This window comes from Oreochromis niloticus, unplaced genomic scaffold, assembly GCF_001858045.2.
Source record: "Oreochromis niloticus isolate F11D_XX unplaced genomic scaffold, O_niloticus_UMD_NMBU tig00003245_pilon, whole genome shotgun sequence".
In the NCBI taxonomy this organism is placed as follows: Eukaryota; Metazoa; Chordata; class Actinopteri; order Cichliformes; family Cichlidae; genus Oreochromis; species Oreochromis niloticus.
In genome coordinates, this window is record NW_020327822.1 from 35,098 (window position 1) to 55,041 (window position 19,944).

Sequence of the window (19,944 nt, forward strand, 5' to 3'; positions counted from 1 at the left end):
CTCCGCAGACCCCCCTCCCTCTAAAAACTTTTTTTAATTTTTTTTCTCACAACAGGTGGCGCGATTATGGATCAAATTACACACTTCCTGTGGGGGAGGGGAGGGGTCAAAAGGTCAAGGCTAGGGTCATCAATCAAATTTTGACACAAGGTGTATGGGTATTTTTTTCATAGATATGGGCCATCTCCACCTGCTAGATTGTTCAGAAGGTTGTTATCATCCATCCAGATGGAGGATCACTAACTGGAGCGTGGGAAGACTCCAGAATCCACTCTGGCTGGAATCCGGTGGATACAGCAGTGTTACAGGTAAGGCCATTTAACCGGACGGCATTTATAAAATGACTATTCAAAGTCAGCGAGTGTCAATAATGTTAATGTGGTTATGTTAGTAATACACCGAGTGCTAATATAACAGCTTTAAGATGCATTTGTAGATATTATTACGTGTTTTACCGTCTTTATGGTGCTAGCTTAAAGTTACGGTGTAAACGTTAGCTTATATTGTAGTAAAGCTGTTACTGTTTAAACGATGTTAGCACAGAAATATTAGCTTCTGTCATGACTGATGAAGTTACTAGTTAAAAAAGTTTCTAGTAAAGTGATTAATCGCAGCCATAGATTGACAGTAAATATCTCGATTAGCTTCAATGCATCTGTTATAAATATGTGCAAGTTTCAGTGCTTCCTTCAAACTGTATGATACTTATACTGACCCAGGGTCAGTGTAAAATACAATCCTAGCTGTGTGAACAAAGCCTGGCTCCTTTAATCCTGCATGACAAACCTCAGGATGCAGGTTATTATTACTCTTTCCTGCTGGCACACCTGTCACACCTGAGAGTCAGCTAGAAACTTACAGTGACGTGGAAAATCATGCAAAGACTGCCAGACTCTGTAATACCGTAAATGATCAGTGACTCAGGTTAACACTAAACTTTAAACAGTCCCTCTGTGTCTCTGTGTGTGCTGAACATTTAGGATTAAGTCAGGCTGCATCAGCTGAATGTGTTATATGTAATTATCAGTATTTTTTAATTCAGGTGTGGGGAAAATACGTAAGATTACAGTGAAGAGATGTACCAGATTAATCCCTGGCCAAAGGTATCGTACTTAAATCAGACTACTGATCCAGCCACATCAGCCTTTTGTGAGGTCTGTTTAAAGTAGACTTAAAATGAACTGCAGGTTCCTGAGAGGTGGACTGTGAGCACAGAAACACATGTTCATACATACAGCTGCAGCAAGCTTATATTAATTTTAAATCGATTTGTTACTCTGATGTCTGTCTCTCTGTTAGTCCTCTGACAGACTGGTACCTGTCCAGGTGTGCTCTACCTATGACTACTGGGACAGGCTCTAATAGAAAGTTTCTATTATTCTCATTTAAGGTATTTAAGTGCTTATGCATATGCTTAGTTGTGACTAGGGATGGGTATCGTTGAGGTTTTATCCGATACCGGTGCCAAACCGGTACTTTTGAAACGGTGCCGGTGCTTAAACGGTGCTCAAACCGGTGCTTAAAGAATGGAGAACACAAAATTGGTCCAAAAACCTCTCATGTTCAGCTGTTTTTTTTGTAAAAAGATAACAATGTAAGCCTTTTCTTCAGCTATAGCGCATATATGGTCTCACTCTTGGCTGGAAGCAGTGCTTAAACAATGGAAAAAACCCAAACTTTGTCCAAAATCCTCTCATGTTTAGCTGTTTTTTTGTAAAAAGATAACAATGTTAGCCTTTTCTGCAGCTATAGGGCATATATGGTCTCACTCTTGGCTGGAAGCAGTGCTTAAACAATGGAAAAAACACAAACTTTGTCCAAAAACCTCTCATGTTTAACTGTTTTCCACTTTTTCTTTGGTCATTTTAGCCTTTTTGGCCAGGGTGAAGGGAGTATCTGCCATCAAACAAGAAGACAGCCGCATGTAACTACGACGGTGTTTGCTAGTTCACCTTACATGCATTAATGTAATAATGTGGTTAGCGTACTCAACGTTAATTACACACGAACAACATTAAGCTACTCACGCAGAGGAGAACGGCTGCCGCTGCCATCATCATCCGTCATCATTTCTGCTACGCTGACAGGGCTAGGGGCCAGGACTCTCCTCTTCGGGTTTTTGGGGGATGTTGCTAACTCCGGGTCCGATAACAGGCACCACACCCGCAGTAGATGTGCACGGTGTGAGGGCTCGCAGCAAGCTATCAAACACGGCGCATTTCTCGGCTTTAAAAAAAAACGCTATGCGTCGCCAGGTGTTTCATCAGATTTGAGGTGTTACCTCCTTTGACAGTATCACAGTATCAGCTTAAAGCACTTGTTGCAGGCTGCTGAGTTTGCATCTTTTGCTGTGAAGTACAGCCAGACTTTTGACCGCTTCGCCTTGGGCATTTTTAATCTGTAGCTCTGCTCTAAAAGAACGTACGTACCTGGCCCCGCCTACTATCCTCGGAAACATAAAATGATTGGCTAGAATTGGCTCAGTAAAAAAAAAAGCACCGAAATAAAGCACCGAAATGTGCGCTGCTTTTCGGTCTGGTTACTACCGTTTATGTCAGAACCGGTGCCATCATGGCACCGGACACCGGTACCCATCCCTAGTTGTGACACTGTTATAGACTGTTCAGTGAAAGTTTCTAAAACTAGATGAACTTACTTCAGCATCAGCAGTTTGAGAAAACAACTCCCTTTACAGGTGCTGATAAGGCCAAGGGCACAAAACAGCTTAACCATTGATCTGTTAGGTTTCATAGCGAGACGCGTGAAGTGTGGTATGATCAGTTTGTAACTTCCTCCCTCTTTCTTGGAATGCAAAGAGGAGTGTGAGCACCACTTCTGTGGCAGAGCTGACATGACTGTGAACTTAGATGTTTGATGTGTGTTGGCTCTCCTGCACGCAGTAATAAATAGCTTGATCACAGCAGATTTTATTTACAAAATTCCACAACACCCCCCCCCACCCTCCAACCGTGAACCTGAATTGAATATTCAGAAGAAAATGAGTGGATAGACTGACATTTGTTTAAATACTTCTAGAAATCTGAGCTGTTGGTGTGGCAATAATATTAGAGCTGGCAATCTTTCCTACTGAATCTCTACTATGAGTCATGTTACCTGAGATTAATTCTATGTTTACCTGACAGCCTGGAGAAATGTGCTGTGTGAAGGATGTAAATGAAATCAGATCTTAACTGCTTACATTTAAGGAGCCTGGTCATATTTAATTGTAATATGAACCAATGATTTTCTGATTGCTGATTCCAAGAGAGTCTTTGTGGAAATCCTGTTTGGCTTTTTGTCATTTTAATTCTCTTTTCCGTTTGCCAGAACAGTTCTCCACAGTCACTGTCTACATGGGTCAGTGGGACCAAGAAGCACTCTGCTAATGTGTGGACTCTGACCAGCAACATCCAGCAAGACCCAGGCAGCGTTTTCTATCTCCCAGCTGGAGTTTTTTGTTTGTGACGGGAGAGTCAGATTTTTGTTGAGGCTGGAGGAACAGCCTCACACTTGCAGAGGTAAGTCAGTTTGTAGAGATCCCTCCCACCCTGGCTTTATGTGGCAGATTTCATATCTGAAACAGTAATATTTCAGTGACTGGTGCTTATATCACAGGTTAATACATGCTACTGATCCCTGATGGGAGAATCTTCACCTCTGCCAACAAAGAAGCCTGGTGGATATTTGTTTACAGACTGATGATGGGACATCATGCTCTGCATCTTCAAAGTTTGTCTCTTGCTTATTATTGATACACAGTAATGTGAAGTATGCTTATATCTAGTATAACTGGACCAACCTGGTGCTCTTCATTTATGGAGGCTGTTGAGTCTGAAAGTTGGATGTTGTGTATCTCGTGTTCTCTGGGCTTTGTTGTCCTCAGTCTTTTTGCAGGATCAGAAAACAAAACCAGGAGGCGCGTAAATGTTTCTTCTCCAATTGGATGATGATAAGACTGTGACACGGGATGCCACCTTTAGTCTTGTGATGAAGCAAAGCTCAGGAAGAAGTGTGATTAAATGGTACCCACATGTGTGCTGCTGAGAAGGATGTACAGGGGCACCTGCAGCCAAATCCAAGCCGCCTCAGGTTAGTTGTAGTTGCAGAATGCTTTAGGACTGAGACAGCTGAGGCATCAAATGTTTGATTAAACGGATGAAAAAGAGAAGTTTCTTCCCTATAATTATCATTTTTTAAAATCTGTAGCAACTTCAGGTCTGTCAGCGTGCTGAGGTCACAGAAACAAGAAAAGAAGCTTGACTTCAGAGTGTTGTTTACAGTTTTCTGTCATCATGATCTCCCCTGAAGTTTATCAAGCATTAAGTCCACAATACTGTAATGATGATTCTGACTTTGGTCATGGTTGCATAATATTTTAATAATATACAATTATTTTTTGTAATTCATATTTTTTATGTTAATCAAAAATTTACTTTGTGAAATTTGTATTTGAGAATGAAGAATGTGACAATATATTTTGGTTCAATATTTAATTCATTCAGATGCAATTGTTAAATGAAAGAAAAAGAAAAATATATTCTAATTTAGCAAACTAATTTATCAAATATATATATATTACTTTTAATACATTAATTTCACACCTGTATTGACAATACTATATTGTATTCATACAGAATCAGTTTGGTATCATTGTCTGTCTGTTCACTGATTGCTGAAACTAAGAGCTACTTTGATCTATTTAGATCTAATGTATCCAAAGTTGAGCTCTAATGTTTCTTCACCCTTGTGTGTGTGATATCTGATTTCCTACATGCTGGCAGAGCAGAGCGACCATTTGTGCTCACAGATGGTGATGGTGTGGAGAGATGGTGGTGTTTCCTCAGAAGAACTAGCAGTGTCACAAAGGGCACGAGTCCTTCTCACCACCTTGACTTGCTGACTGATGCTCGTCTGCACTGCACAGAGGAAATCAACTAACTGAGGTTTGTCCAGTGACGTGTTATGAAATGTATATTTGTTTTATGCTTACAGATATGTTTTTCTTGACAGAGGGGCTCTGCAGAGGTTAGACAAAGCAGAGAAAATATGTGCTTTACATTTTACTGTGATTTACTGTGATATTTGCTGCCTGATGTTTAGCAGGAATGGAGAAATGGAATCAAAGGGAGATGTTTTTGATGTTTTTGTAATGATGTAAGTAAACCTTCAATATTATTTATTTGCTTGGTTATATTAGGAGTGTTTCTGAGTGAGGGAGAGAGGAGTCATCATCCAGGTAAAGTGATGTGGATCAGTGGATACACTTGTCTCCCCTTTAAAGAAGATACTCTTAGAGAGAGACGATCCGAGTCATCCTTAAATGTTAGTGCTTTCAAATACACAAACATTTTTAAAGGACAAAAACGAACATCCAACTTTGACTGTAACACAAAATAAATCTTTGCATGTGTGTTTTCAAACTCTCAGATGGGAAGGATATCAATCTTGGACTGTCTAACCTGCAGGAGCAGCACTGAATAACCACCACACATGAGCATGTTCCTGCAACATTCAGCAGCTCTGCTTTTGGTAAGTAGAGTTACCTAACTACAGTAACTCTAAACACATGCCATCCATTTCTAACGGCCTGGTGACTTCCTGTCAGTTATTTTAGAAACCATGTGGTCACCTGACCTAACACTGTTTCTTCTTCTTCCCCTTAATGTTGAAGTGTCAAATGTCAACTAGCTGGAGAGGAGACTACACCAGTGTACTGGGATGTTTCAGCAACACGTGCCAGATGCTGTTCCTTCATGGTGACATCACCAGAGACAGCCCTGCCCACCTCAGGACCTCGCCATTGATCATGATGATTATAATGATGACAGCGAGCGGAACTAAGACTGTAAAAATCCACGACCAGAATGTTTAGATGCTTTCTAATTATTAATGAATACTGAGAGCCTCTTTCTGTGTTTTGTCTGTTTTGGGTTTTTTACCTCATTTGTTACTAACAAAGTTCACCAAACTCACACAGTTTACATTCTGTATGTTTCCATCTTTACCAGCCACACTCTTAACTGCAATTAAGAAAACAAACCGTAGAAATCGTTGCTTTTCTCTTTTGTAATTGATGATAATTCAGTGAATATACTGCGCTGCTTCCTTTTGTTTCGTCTCACATTGCTTTAAGTTTTTCAGTGTTCAGTTATTTTTTACTGTTGTTTGAATTCTCTGTATGTTTGACCCTGTAGACTGTTTAATGGACTGCTTGTCTTCCTGTTTGTAACCGCTGCCTGTTTTTGACTAAAGATTTGGATTTCTGACTTTAACACAGCCTCTGCGTGTCCTCCCTTTGTGTCCTCTTCCTCTGTGAATGTGTTGCATGTGTCACAGATTCATTTATTAACAGCTTTCCCACAGTCAGTTGCATCAGCATTCATTCACAGCACATTTCAGAAGGATTCAGATCAATACAGTGATCTTATAGTCAGAATTATCCTGACAGACTCCCACTGTAAATTAGCTTTCATCAGGTCAATTTTAAAGTTCAGTATTTCAAAGCAGGCGTTATGAAGAATCATATTGACATTAGGACTGTACCAATATGTACTAACAAAGTCAAAGTTTTTTAATTATGCTAGAATATTGGAAGACAATCAACTTTTAGTGTTTTCTGCATATTAATTATACTGAAATAGAGATGGTGACCCTAACTGTACAGAAGCACTAAACAACTGACAATCTAACAGACATTATTGGCCTGAGCCGTCATGCACAGTGAGTCTGATCCTGTGCTGTGAGAGTCTGACAAGCATGTTTCTGGTCAGTTTGGAAGAAATAATATCACAATGTTGATCTTTTTTTAATATTCCTTCTCTTTTACAACATAAACTGTGATCAAAGCTACTTATGTTCACAGCATGTAATAATAGTGACAGTCCAGGGCACTGTGGTCGGTTGAGCTAGGGTTAGGGTTAGGAATTCAGACATATGTAATCAATATTACTCTTGCTGGAACAAACGCCTAGAAATTTGTATTATAATTCATGAAATATTCAAATTCAGTATCAGTCATTTTATATTATAACCATGTATCCACCCAGGCTCATGGTGGGGCAGGGCTCTGTCCTGGGATGCTTGAGTGAAAGGTAATGTACACCCTGACCAGGTATCCAGTCTGTCACAGTTGTTTTCGATATTTGGTTCTAAAATATGAGTGAAAACAAAAATCCAACTAGGATTCTTGCGTATGATGGATGAAGTCAGTCTTTGACTGTATTGTCCAGCTGATCCATCAAACCCCTAGCAGGTGAACCTTATTCATGACATAACACAGTAACAATGTAAAAAATTAAACAGCAACAGTCTAAATGTAAAGTGCATTCTAAACTCCTCTTCAATAAATTATATGGATGTGCAGAGAGTCATTCAGGACTGTAAAACGTGAACTACAGAACCCAGAGTCTTCATCATTAAATCTCTGGTTGGTTCATTTTTCTATCCTATATCAGATACTTTAAAGGTTTTAGTAAAGTTGCATTCTCATGGTGAGGCAAAGTGTTTTATGTGTGTGTGCGTGCGTGTCATGAACGGCTATAAAAGCCCTTTAATTAAAGAACAAAGCGGGGTTTGAGTTCGAGTTACGGCAGACTGTCGCTACTAAATGGAACGCAGCCTTCCTACGGCGGACAGCTAATAACAGGAATCGGACGCGCGGTCCACCCTAGTCCACAGCAACCACCATAGCAACCGCCTAGCATGTCTTTAAAAACATATTCTGTCTTCATAACTATCAAAAACGTGAAATGATTTGCAAAGCGTGAAAGTGTTGCAGAGAGCTATGGCGGTATCTTTGGAAGCTGTTTACATAGCTAATAATATACGATGTAACCATGGAGACAGTCAGTCACGTGAGCTAGCGGTGCATGTTTACTACAGTGAATAAGGTGATTGCGTGCACAGCGTCCACACGCTGCAGAGGGTAAAGACATTACTTCAATATTGTTTTATATTTATATATATTTGCCTTCTGTTGACCATCACCTCAGGTTCACCATTACAGTTTCAGCATACAAATGTACACTGTCTAAATGTGAACACGTTCAAAAAAATCATGTCTCAGAAATAAGCACAGCTGTTCATGTTTGTCATTATAGTTTTATTTGTAAGAAAATTGTGAACTTCATATTGTGTATCAAATCAAAGAACATTTGACAAGTCTGAGTCATTCCTTTGCCCTATGAGAGCTGGAATAAATATATATCCTGACAGTTACAGTTGAAACAGTAGAGACAGGTAGAAATGGGCTCAGATTAATCTTTGCTTAGTCAGATACGTCCTGTGTTCAGTCCATCATATTAAAAAACAAACAATAGCACGATCCGTGTGATTTTGCATCCATTTCCAAATCGTAGTCAAGCAGCCCAGTCTCATACATAGGTAACAGAAATGTCTCTAATGTAGGCGTGTACAGTGTAGTGTAAGCATTAAAAGATCATAAAGGAAACACTAACATTTATGTGAAACTAATTGTAATAAAAAATGAACAGGTGCTTTATAGATTTAAAAAGAAAGAATCTGAAAACAACACTTTTTTGGTCTAAGTGGTCAAAGTAGAAAACAGAACTGATGTTCAAGAACAAACCGTAGCTGCACTGATATTACACATCTCCATTGTTGTGGTGAACAATGTTGCTTTTAAAACCACATGCAGTGTGTGACCATGACTGTCCACTGAGACCATGAACGCCACTTCGCTGAAGCATTCTTCTCCTTCTTCTTCTTCTTGCCATCAGAATGGAAGCAGACAGAGCACGAGCTACTTTGATCTACTGAAAGGAAAAAGCAGAACATCTGAGCTGAAACCATTAAGATAGAAACAATCATTCAATGCAGTGTCTCACGTAGCTTAGCCTGTTACAACTGTTGATACAAGCTAAATATAGTTAAAACACAGTGTCAGGGAACTCCAGTGTGGGAACTAGTGGCTTTAGGTTTGTAGTCATTTAACTTTCATCCATCCATCCATTTAATTCAGGAGGAAGAAATGTCAGGTTGGTGCAGGCTGGCATTTGCTCCCATGCTGTCTTTAACTAAATGACTTGGTTCACTTTATGGCTGGGCTGTATGTGGGGTTATATCATGTTATTTGGGCAGGAGTACCTGTCCCCTGTTAGGCTTAGAAAGTTTCTCCATAAGCAGAGCTTCTAACTCTTATAGCTTTTAGCACATCTGTAGCTGTGCAGGCTGACAGGTTTTTGGTGGCTCTTTTTACCCCACACTGGTTGTGAGTGTGTAAATAGCCCCACTAGTTCTTTTGGGTTGCAGTTTACTTGGGAGGAAGGGGTGGGTCTGCCAGGACTAGATGAATAACAATTATCTGGGATACATAAATTTCATAATGCATGCAGACATCTCTATCAATTAAACCTGGTCTGAGTGCTGCCATTTTTTACATTCAGTTATTTCTCTTAGAAATGTTGGATCTAAATAATGAATGTGTTACAGTTAAACTGAACTGGTCAGTGTAAATGGCTCATTGGGACAAAGAAACCTTTAAATTAAATACCATCACCTGACATCGAGTGTCAAACAATATCAAAGCTGTAAAAGCTGTTTACAGTCAGAATTTATAAAAACTATGATTGTAAATAAATTCAAACTAGTGAGCTTTTCTCTTTGTGCTGAATATCAACACTGTGACTTCTTAGGCTGTAAGCTTTACTTCAGCACAGTTGTAGAAGCCGTCACTCCAAATGTCTTTTGATAACAAGAAAAAAATACCTTTTCAGTACACGGCCTGAAGTTCTTCTCCAAACATCTTCTGCCATCGGCTTTGTCTGCTGGTTTGAAGACAATAAGCCACAAAAAGATGATTTAGTCACTTTGTCTGCATCATGCAGCTCGAATGTGTTGTGTAACGATGTTGAATAGCCGTCGTTATCCCTCTGCTGTGTCTGTAGGATTGTACTGTACAGCATCTCATTCATATGTGAGGAATGCTCACATATCAAGCGCTTTGGGTGCCTTGAACAGCCCTATATAAATCCAATCCATTAATGCTAATGTAACACGATAACAGACGTCTGGTCTTACATCATTAAAATATAAAGGGCAGGAGATATTTAGATATTTTTATATTTATATTATATTTTATAGCTGACAGATATTACTAAATAGATAGAATTTACTAAATAGCTGGATGAACATGAAAAATATGTCCATAATCACAAATGACCATGAGAGCCAGTAGAATTAATTCAACTGGACACTCAAAAGACGTCCTCAAATGCTCTTTAAGTGGTAGAACAAACAAACAAACAGTTAATCGCTTACTTGAGGTGAAATCTGCTCAGCTACTTTGAAAACAGCTTCTAACTGGTTCCTCCTTTAACAGGATGACTGCTCAGGGGTAAGGCCACGATGCAGTCCAGCAACCTTTATGGTTCTGCTTTGATTCACCAGGAACTATTAGGGAAACCTTTCAGCGCCTCCTGTGAAAGACACAGGCATAAACACAAACATTTATTAACATGTTCCACAGTCTTCCAGTTTGATTTTCTCATCCTGTGGACAACAACGTACAGAGATGCAGGTATATTGTTAACTTTTGTAAGGTTTCTGTACTGAACACATCCAGCTGCAGCTCCACTGTGATCCTGAACTGGATAAGCACTTAAGAAAATGTGTCAATAGCTGGACAAACATCAACTTACTATATTTATCCAAACAGACTGGACCAATAATGCTTCACTGAGTTAGAGACTTTAACAGTCTCTTCTATGTAAGAATGTCTCGTGATAGACCTGCAAATTTGACAACAAAGGTTTTTCAGACTACATGTAGCTGTCCTCTATGTCAGCTCACACATTTACATTCATGTCACACTTATTTCTGCTTTCCCATTTTTATCATTATTACTTACATTTTGATTAGATACCTTGAGTTTGTAATTGATCAGATTACATAATTGGAATACAATTCAATACAATTCATGTATCCAATTCAAGGTCGCGGGAGGATGAAGCCTATCCCAGCTGATACAGGACAAAGACAGGCTGCCAGTTATCGCAGGGCTAAGACAATACATGTAACAGAAAATCCACTTAAATGTTTGATATTTCTAATAATAATCATAATTATGACTATTAATTAAAATATTATTTAAAGGTTTCTTTATAAATACATTTAGAATTTTTTATAACTCCTAGAATATAAACCTGAGCTGTTTCAGATTCTGACCTCTGACCTCAGTGACCAGGCTCTGTCCTCACTGCAGCTCCCTCTTCACACTGACAAATGAAACTTCTGTGGAAGAAAATTCTGGATTTTTTTTATTTCCAATCCACTTAAACTATTAAGGATTAAGCAACAGTGCTCATCTTTGCTCTTCTGAAATCTGTGTTAAACAACAACAAACATAAATTAGTAACAAAAATACAAATGAGTAGAAGCTTTACACACCACCAGCAGCCATAATGCTAAATTTTAATCTTCAAATGTTTCTGAGCCGTCTTCAACTTGCTTTTAACACAGAAAAGTACCACAGTCAATGCAGCCTGACTTAATCCTAAATGTTCAGCACACACAGAGACACAGAGGGACTGTTTAAAGTTTAGTGTTAACCCGAGTCACTGATCATTTACAGTATTACAGAGTCTGGCAGTCTTTGCATGATGTCCACGTCACTGTAAGTTTCTAGCTGACTCTCAGGTGTGACAGGTGTGCCAGCAGGAAAGAGTAATAAAAACCTGCATCCTGAGGTTTGTCATGCAGGATTAAAGGAGCCAGGCTTTGTTCACACAGCTAGGATTGTATTTTACACTGACCCTGGGTCAGTATAAGTATCATACAGTTTAAACGAAGCACTGAAACTTGCACATATTTATAACAGATGCATTGAAGCTAATCGAGATATTTACTGTCAATCTGTGGCTGCGATTAATCACTTTACTGCAAACTTTATTAACTAGTAACTTCATCAGTCATGACAGAAGCTAATATTTCTGTCCCAACATCGTTTAAACAGTAACAGCTTTACTACAATATAAGCTAACGTTTACACCGTAACTTTAAGCTAGCACCATAAAGACGGTAAAACACGTAATAATATCTACAAATGCATCTTAAAGCTGTTATATTAGCACTCGGTGTATTACTAACATAGCCACATTAACATTATTGACACTCGCTGACTTTTAATAGTCATTTTATAAATGCCGTCCGTTTAAATGGCCTTACCTGTAAACACTGCTGTATCCACCGGATTCCAGCCAGAGTGGATTCTGGAGTCTTCCCACGCTCCAGTTAGTGATCCTCCATCTGGATGGATGATAACAACCTTCTGAACAATCTAGCAGGTGGAGATGGCCCATATCTATGGGACTGATTTCTGCTAATAACGCCTGATGGACTGAACATCCGAAGCGGGTCACCCGGTCGCTAGCTGTGCCATTACCCAGCATACACCTCTCCCTCCATAAATGCAATAAACGATACAAAAGTAATGGCCTATAATTAATTTATCTGCTGTATCTGATGTTTCTCAGGTAGTTGTTTACATTATATAATATATTGTGTTCAGTACACGTCACTACAATGTGATTTCGGAAATATATAAATATACGGACAACAAGCTCTTCCGCGGCAATCTCTTGTCGTCAATAAACAACGTGTAGGGAGCTCTATAGTATTCAATAGGAGGACCCTGCACGTCAATTCTCGACGCGAGGGGGGTACCCTGCGCGTCGATAAGTGAAGCAGAGGGAGCCTGACCATGCGTCACACATTTGACGAATTGGGAGTGAGAACGTGTTGGACTGGAAAAGCCCAAGAGGTGGTAGCTGCGCTTCCCTTAAAAGACAGTTTGGAGTATTCTTGTGTTAGGTCGGCTGTGTTGCAAGCATATGAATTGGTTCCTGAAGCATACAGGCAGAAATTTCGGCTACAGAGGAAACTTCCCTCCCAAACGTATGTGGAGTTTGCCAGGGAAAAAGGTATCCTCTTTGACAAGTGGTGCTCTGCGTCAAAGGCCAGTGATTATGATTCATTGCGTGAATTGATGTTGCTGGAAGACTTTAAAAAGTGTCTTCCAGAGAGTATAGTGTTGTACCTGAATGAGCAGAAAGTAACCACTTTAGCGACTGCAGGAGTTCTCGCAGATGAGTATGTGCTCACCCATAAGTCCTCTTTCCTGGTTAAAGAGAAGTCCCGTGCAGCAGGCTCGCACTGTTAAACCCTTAGGCTTTAAAGAGAGTCGAGAGTTTTTCTACTGTCATAAACCGGGACATGTCATTGCGGACTGTTTGGCCCTGAAACGCAAAACAGTGAATTCTCAGCAACCCTACACCACCGGGCAGAACAGGTTCCCTCTAAGCCTGAAGGGAAAAAGAAGGAACACACACATGTAAAGGAAGCACTTAAAACATGCGGTTATCCTAATTGGGCGTTTATAAAGTCAGCAAAGATGCACAGAAAAGAAGATCAGACACCAGCAAGGGAGGATAAGAAGGACAGACGCAACAACATTGTCATCCCCTATGTAGCCGGTGTATCAGAGAAACTCAGGAGAGTTTTCTCCAAACACAACATCCCAGTGTACTTCAGACCCAGCAACACACTCAGACAGAAACTGGTTCACCCTAAAGACAAAACTCCTAAACACAAACTTAACAATGTGGTGTATGCTGTACAGTGCAGCGAGGAATGCCCAGACCTCTACATTGGAGAGACCAAACAGCCACTTCACAAGCGCATGGCACAACATAGAAGAGCCACCTCCACGGGACAAGACTCAGCAGTTCATCTGCATCTAAAGGATAAAGGTCACTCATTCGAGGATGCCAACGTTCACATTTTGGACAGAGAGGACAGATGGTTTGAAAGAGGAGTGAAAGAAGCCATTTACGTCCACTGTGAGCGGCCATCTTTGAACAGAGGCGGGGGTTTACGACACCAACTGTCTGCCATCTATAATCCAGTTTTGAGATCCCTTCCCAGACACCTTAACGCCCACTCACACCCTGGGCCATCTGACCTCAGGAAATCACATGATAGGGTGGGGCCAGGTTTCACAATGAGCGCACCCGAAACTCTGGCTGATTAGGACCCACACCCGCTTTCACACCTTGGCTCATGTGATTAGGTAGAGGATCACCAGGGGGTCCTTTGTCCCCCTTTGGGGGGGAAACTCCCACTAGGTTTAAATCTGGGACTCTCCACCATTTGACCCTTAGAACTGAAGAAGCTTCTCGGATGAGAGGTGAAACGTCTTCAAGCAACTCAAGAAGTCCAGACGCTTTTCTTTCCAAGCTCCTTAGACTACGATGACCTGGATGACTGAGAACCTTCACAGACAATTCTCAGCAACCATTCTTGCTTTACTGGCGGCGCGGCAGTAGGACGCAGCGGCCACTCCGGAGCCAAAAATGGTGCTACATTGTTTACGTTTACGTTTTTGTGTGTATCGTGTTTTTATTGTTTTTTATTTTACTCCATGTATGGATATCGTCGGAACTGGTGTCCGTATATACAACAGCCAGACACTTTGCAACCTAAATAACCCGGTTAACGACATCCAAGAATGGCTGCGGGAAACGCTACGCGAACTCGGCTTGCTCCGCGAACCAGGCCTCGAAGCCTCGTCGTTGCCTGATGCCGGCGGCCGGAGGAGGGGACATCGGAAGCGGTGCGCGAGGAAGCGGAAGCGCGGCAAGCGGGCGGGAGTCTGTGCTAGGCTAAAAACAAACCCTAGCCGGCCGGCTCTCCCGTCCATCATCTTATCCAAGGTCTGCTCCCTGGATAATAAACTGGACTACATCCGACTCCAGCAGGCTACACAGCGTGAGGTTAGAGACTGCTGTGTCTTTATTTTCACGGAGACATGGCTCAGCGACAGAGTACCGGACGCCGCTATTCAGCTGACCGGGCTGGCCTCGTTTCGTGCCGACAGAAACGCAGCTCTGTGTGGTAAGACTCGCGGTGGCGGCCTGTGTATCTACATCAACGCGAAATGGTGCAAGAACTCTGTGCTAGTTTCTAGCTACTGCTCATCGCTGGTGGAGTTTGTGACTGTTAGATGCAGACCTTTTTATTTACCACGGGAATTCACCACTGTTTTTATTACCGGAGTGTACATTCCACCTAGCGCTAATGCTAAGGAAGCGTTAGGGGAACTGTATACAAACATCAGTGAACTGCAAAACACACACCCGGATGGACTGTTCATTGTTGCTGGAGATTTCAACCATGCAAATCTCAAGTCAGTGCTTCCTAGATTCCATCAGTATGTGGACTTTGCAACAAGAGGGGAAAACACGCTGGATCTTGTTTATACAAACATCCCCGGCGCATATCGGGCAGAGCCCCGCCCCCACCTTGGCTACTCAGACCACATCTCTGTTATGCTAATTCCAGCATACAGACCACTCGTCAGGCGATCAAAACCGGTTCTGAAGCAGGTGAAAACCTGGCCAGCAGGAGCCACCTCTGCTCTTCAGGACTGTTTTGAGAGCACTGACTGGAACATGTTTAGGGAGGCAGCAACTTACGGCGACTTCACTGACTTGGAGGAGTACACGTCATCAGTGTCCAGCTACATCAACAAATGCAGCGATGACGTCACTGTCTCCAAGACCATCATCTCACGACCCAATCAGAAACCGTGGATTACTGCGGAAGTGCGTGCACTTCTGAGGACCAGAGACTCTGCCTTCAAAGCGGGAGATAAGGTGGCGCTTAGCAGAGCTAGGGCCGAACTCTCTCGGGCCATCAGAGAGGCGAAGCGTGCACACGCCCAGAGAATCCACAACCACTTCAAGGACAGCGGCGACACACGGCGCATGTGGCAGGGCTTACAAGCCATCACCAACTACAGGACGACAACACCTGCCTGTGATGGTGACAGCTCCCTCCCAGATGCGCTGAACAACTTCTACGCTCGGTTCGACAGGCAGAACGACGTGGCGGCGAGGAAGTCCACCCCTCCTCCGAACGACCAGGTGCTGTGTCTCACTACAGCTGAGGTGAGGAAAACTCTACGCAGAGTCAACCCACGCAAAGCTGCTGGTCCAGACAACATCCCAGGCAGAGTGCTCAGAGAATGTGCTGAACAGCTGGCAGATGTTCTCACCGACATCTTCAACATCTCTCTGAGCAGTGCCGTCGTTCCCACGTGCTTCAAGGCCACCACCATCGTCCCCGTGCCCAAGAAGTCTTCTGTGTCCTGTCTCAACGACTACCGTCCTGTTGCACTTACACCCACCATCATGAAGTGCTTCGAGCGGCTCGTCATGAGACACATCAAGACCCTGCTGCCCCCCTCACTGCCCTCACACACTTGGACAAGAAGGACACACACGTTCGAATGCTGTACATAGATTTCAGCTCAGCATTTAACACGATCATCCCCCAACAACTGATCGGAAAGCTGAGCCTGTTGGGCCTGAACACCTCCCTCTGCAACTGGATCCTGGACTTTCTGACCGGAAGGCCTCAGTCAGTACGGATCGGGAACTGCACCTCCAGCACCACCACACTGAGCACTGGGGCCCCACAAGGCTGTGTGCTCAGTCCTCTGCTGTTCACACTGCTGACTCATGACTGTGTGGCAACACACAGTTCAAACCACATCATTAAGTTCGCTGATGACACGACCGTGGTGGGTCTCATTAGCAAGAACGACGAGTCAGCGTACAGAGAGGAAGTGCAGAGGCTATCGGACTGGTGTAAAGACAACAACCTGTCTCTGAATGTTGAAACGACAAAAGAGATGGTTGTTGACTTTAGGAGGACACGAGGCGACCACTCACCGCTGAGCATCAACGGCTCCTCTGTGGAGATCGTCGACAGCACCAAGTTCCTGGGCGTCCACCTGGAGAAAGACCTCGGATGGTCCCTCAACACCAGCTTCCTGCACAAGAAAGCCCAACAGCGTCTCTTCTTTCTGAGAAGACTGAGAAAGGCCCAGCTTCCACCACTGATCCTGACCACCTTCTATAGAGGAACTATTGAGAGCATCCTGAGCAGCTGTATCACTGCCTGGTTTGGGAACTGTGCCATATCGGACCGCAAGACCCTACAGCGGATAGTGGGAACAGCAGAGAAGATCATCGGAGTCTCTCTCCCCTCTATTAAGGACATCTACACCACACGCTGCATCCGCAAAGCCACCAGCATTGTGGCTGATTGGACACACCCCTCTCACACACTCTTCACACTCCTGCCATCTGGAAAAAGGTACCGAAGCATTCGGGCACACACATCCCGACTGTGCAACAGCTTCTTTCCACAAGCCATCCGTCTCCTCAACAAAAAGGGACTGGACTGATAAACACACACACACACACACACACACACACACACACACACACACACACACTCACACTCTATCACTCAGCTCAACTCAACTACCTCAAAGCACTGAGACTGGACTTACACATCAACCTGTAAATGCTCTTTTTGCACAATATTTTTATGTTTACTGTTCCTGCACTACCTACATACCAAGTATGTTTACGGTTTCCTTTGCACTACTTACCTAGTCAGAATAGTTAGTTTTAGTTAGATAGTTAGTTAGTTTTTGTTAATTTATGTCGTAATTTATGTTAGGTCAGTCTGTCCTGTCTCTAGTTAGCTAGTTTAGTGATTTTCTGTTAGTTTATGTTGTAAATTTATGTTGCATGTAGCACCTTGGCCCTGGAGGAACGCTGTTTCGCCTCACTGTGTACAAACTGTATATGGCTGAAGTGACAATAAAGCCAACTTGACTTGACTTGACTTGACTTGACAAAGGTGTTGCCTTTGTGAAAGCAGCGTTCCATCCTGAGGTGCTTGATTGTGGTGGTAAGGTGCCAGACCCTTGTTTTGACCCATTTATCTTTGATGGTTTTGTATCACTAACTGATAAATCCACTGATCTAAAATCTGTGCGCATACTGAGAGACACTGGAGGGTCTCAGACCTTAATCCTTTCTAGTGCTTTACCTTTCTCGACAGACAGTGCATGCGGATTTAATGTTGTGCTGCGTGGAATAGAGATGGGTTATGCTCCCAGACCCGTTCACCAGGTCTATATCAAATCAGAACTCGTTACGGGATTTTTCCCCGTCGCAGTAATGCCCAACCTTACCCATAGAGGGGGTGGCCATGTTGCTAGGAAATGATATTGCTGGCGGATTAGTGCGTCCTAGTCTGGAGGTGCTGGATAAACCCCTCAGTTCTGATGCCCCAGATATTTCTGTGACCCCAAAGCTGTACCCAGCCTGTGTGGTTACTCGTGCCCAAGCAAGTAAAGATGGTGACGTTACCCTCGCTGATTCTGTGTTGATGACCTCATTTTCTGAGGAGGGTGCCGCGTTACCTGACAAAAACAATGTTTTGTCTTTCCCAGACTTGGTAAACCCTCAGGAGCCTGGTCCATCTGTAAAAGAAATACCACTGCCTTTAACCAGAGAAAATCTGTCAGCGGCCCAGTTGGCTGATGAATCGTTGCAGCAATGTTTTAAGCATGTGGTAAGTGCTGAGCAAGCTAAGAATGAGCAACAAGCCTATTCCATAGAGCAAAATGTGCTAATGTGTCAATGGTACCCACCTGGTGCAGGAAGTGTGGACTGGGGTCAGACCAATGCTCTGGCTGAGCAGCTCATTGCCGTTTCACAAAGAAAAATGAAACGCACTTATGATAAGGATTCTCTCAAAAGACACCTCAGAGTAAGTGATAAAGTACTTGTCTTACTTATTTTACTCACTTACGTATTTTTACTTGGGTACCTTGAAAGTACAAAATCCCTCCTATGCCACACTTCTGTGTTAACTGCACCCGACTTGATGCAACCATGCAAGTTAAAAATTGACGCCAGTGCTGTTGGGGCTGGGGCAGTACTGTTGCAAGGAGACTTGCAGGGATCGGACCACCCCATTTGTTACTTCTCCTGCAAGTTTAACAAGCATCAGGTAATTTACTCCACCATTGAGAAGGAGACATTGGCTCTGTTGCTAATTCTTCAGCACTTCCATGTTTACTTGGGGTCCCGCACATTACTCATTGTAGTGTACACTGTTCATAATCCTCTTGTATTTCTTGCCCGGATGTTAGCCACAATAAATGCCTCATGCGATGGGCCCCACTGCTGCAAGAAAACAATTCAGAGATCTGGCATTCAAAAAAACAAAACAAAACAAAAACGTACTGTTAAAGTACTAGTTGATGACCTCTCCCGGTTGTGAGTATGACTTGTTTTGTTGTCTATCACAAATAGATAGACACTCAGGGCCTTGGAGAGAGTGAAGACTACCCTTTTGTGTTCATGCAAATCCAAGTGTGATATAACTTGTGGGGGATTGGCTGCTGGGAGTCCTGTGCCAGCCTTCTTTTATGCAGATCACAGTGTGCCAGACCTCGCGGACGATTGGCTGCATGGAGATCCCATGACCACTCCAAGACCAATTGACTGGCTGATTGTCTGCACCTGGGAGTATAAAAGGCTGAAGATCCTTCACACTATGGGGAACTGCTGCTCTGAAGTGAACATGCAGTGGCCTCCTCATCTGCGTTGCATGTGAAGCTCGTTTGTTAAAACCTGTTCGCTGTGTTGCACTCTGTTTAAACCTGATATACAGCTGAACTTAGTTTCATTAGAGTTTTTTGATTCTGGCTTGCCTTAGTTACCCTTAGCTTTTATTTTGTGTTCCGCCAGCTTGCCTTAGTTAACCCTTAGCTTTTACGCCTGACTGTTTTCTTCGTTATGTAATAATTTTTGCCCAGTGGTCTGTTGAACAGCCCTGTCGGTTTTTTGTTTAAAGTTTGAAATTAAAACCCTTTTACTTTAAAAAAAAAAAAAGAGAGATGAATACCAGAGTGTTAGTGAGAAGAGGTTTTATCTTAAAATGGCTGGTGCCACCAAGGCAAAGACAAGTGAGCTCTCCGGGAAGCTTGCCTCAGGTATGCTTTTATCCACACCTGACTAGGTGTGGCCAATTAGCACCAGCTGAACACATTGAGAT

At 42.6% G+C, this 19,944-nt stretch overlaps 2 long non-coding RNA genes across 9 annotated transcripts; one reads left to right on the forward strand and one right to left on the reverse strand.

Annotated features, from left to right (window-relative positions):
- Positions 1–271: 271 nt before the first annotated feature.
- LOC112845120 (uncharacterized) lies at positions 272–5,538 on the forward strand. Of its 5 annotated transcripts, XR_003217928.1 has the most exons (7): positions 914–1,103; positions 1,300–1,390; positions 3,328–3,518; positions 3,616–4,089; positions 4,808–4,943; positions 5,198–5,322; positions 5,428–5,538. It is a non-coding gene; the product is annotated as an uncharacterized LOC112845120 (long non-coding RNA). The 5 variants fall into 5 exon arrangements; XR_003217927.1 differs by lacking the exons at positions 4,808–4,943; positions 5,198–5,322; positions 5,428–5,538 and adding exons at positions 272–308; positions 4,207–4,473 and having other exon boundaries at positions 1,043–1,103; XR_003217926.1 differs by lacking the exons at positions 914–1,103; positions 4,808–4,943; positions 5,198–5,322; positions 5,428–5,538 and adding exons at positions 275–308; positions 4,207–4,471.
- A 2,873-nt stretch (positions 5,539–8,411) lies between these two features.
- LOC109200474 (uncharacterized) lies at positions 8,412–11,562 on the reverse strand. Of its 4 annotated transcripts, none has more exons than XR_002060652.2 (4): positions 11,407–11,562; positions 10,279–10,436; positions 9,727–9,785; positions 8,412–8,774 (listed from the first exon to the last, which is right to left on the reverse strand). It is a non-coding gene; the product is annotated as an uncharacterized LOC109200474 (long non-coding RNA). The 4 variants fall into 4 exon arrangements; XR_002060654.2 differs by lacking the exon at positions 11,407–11,562 and adding an exon at positions 11,185–11,206; XR_003217930.1 differs by lacking the exon at positions 11,407–11,562 and adding an exon at positions 10,659–11,078.
- Between the last annotated feature and the right edge of the window lie 8,382 nt (positions 11,563–19,944).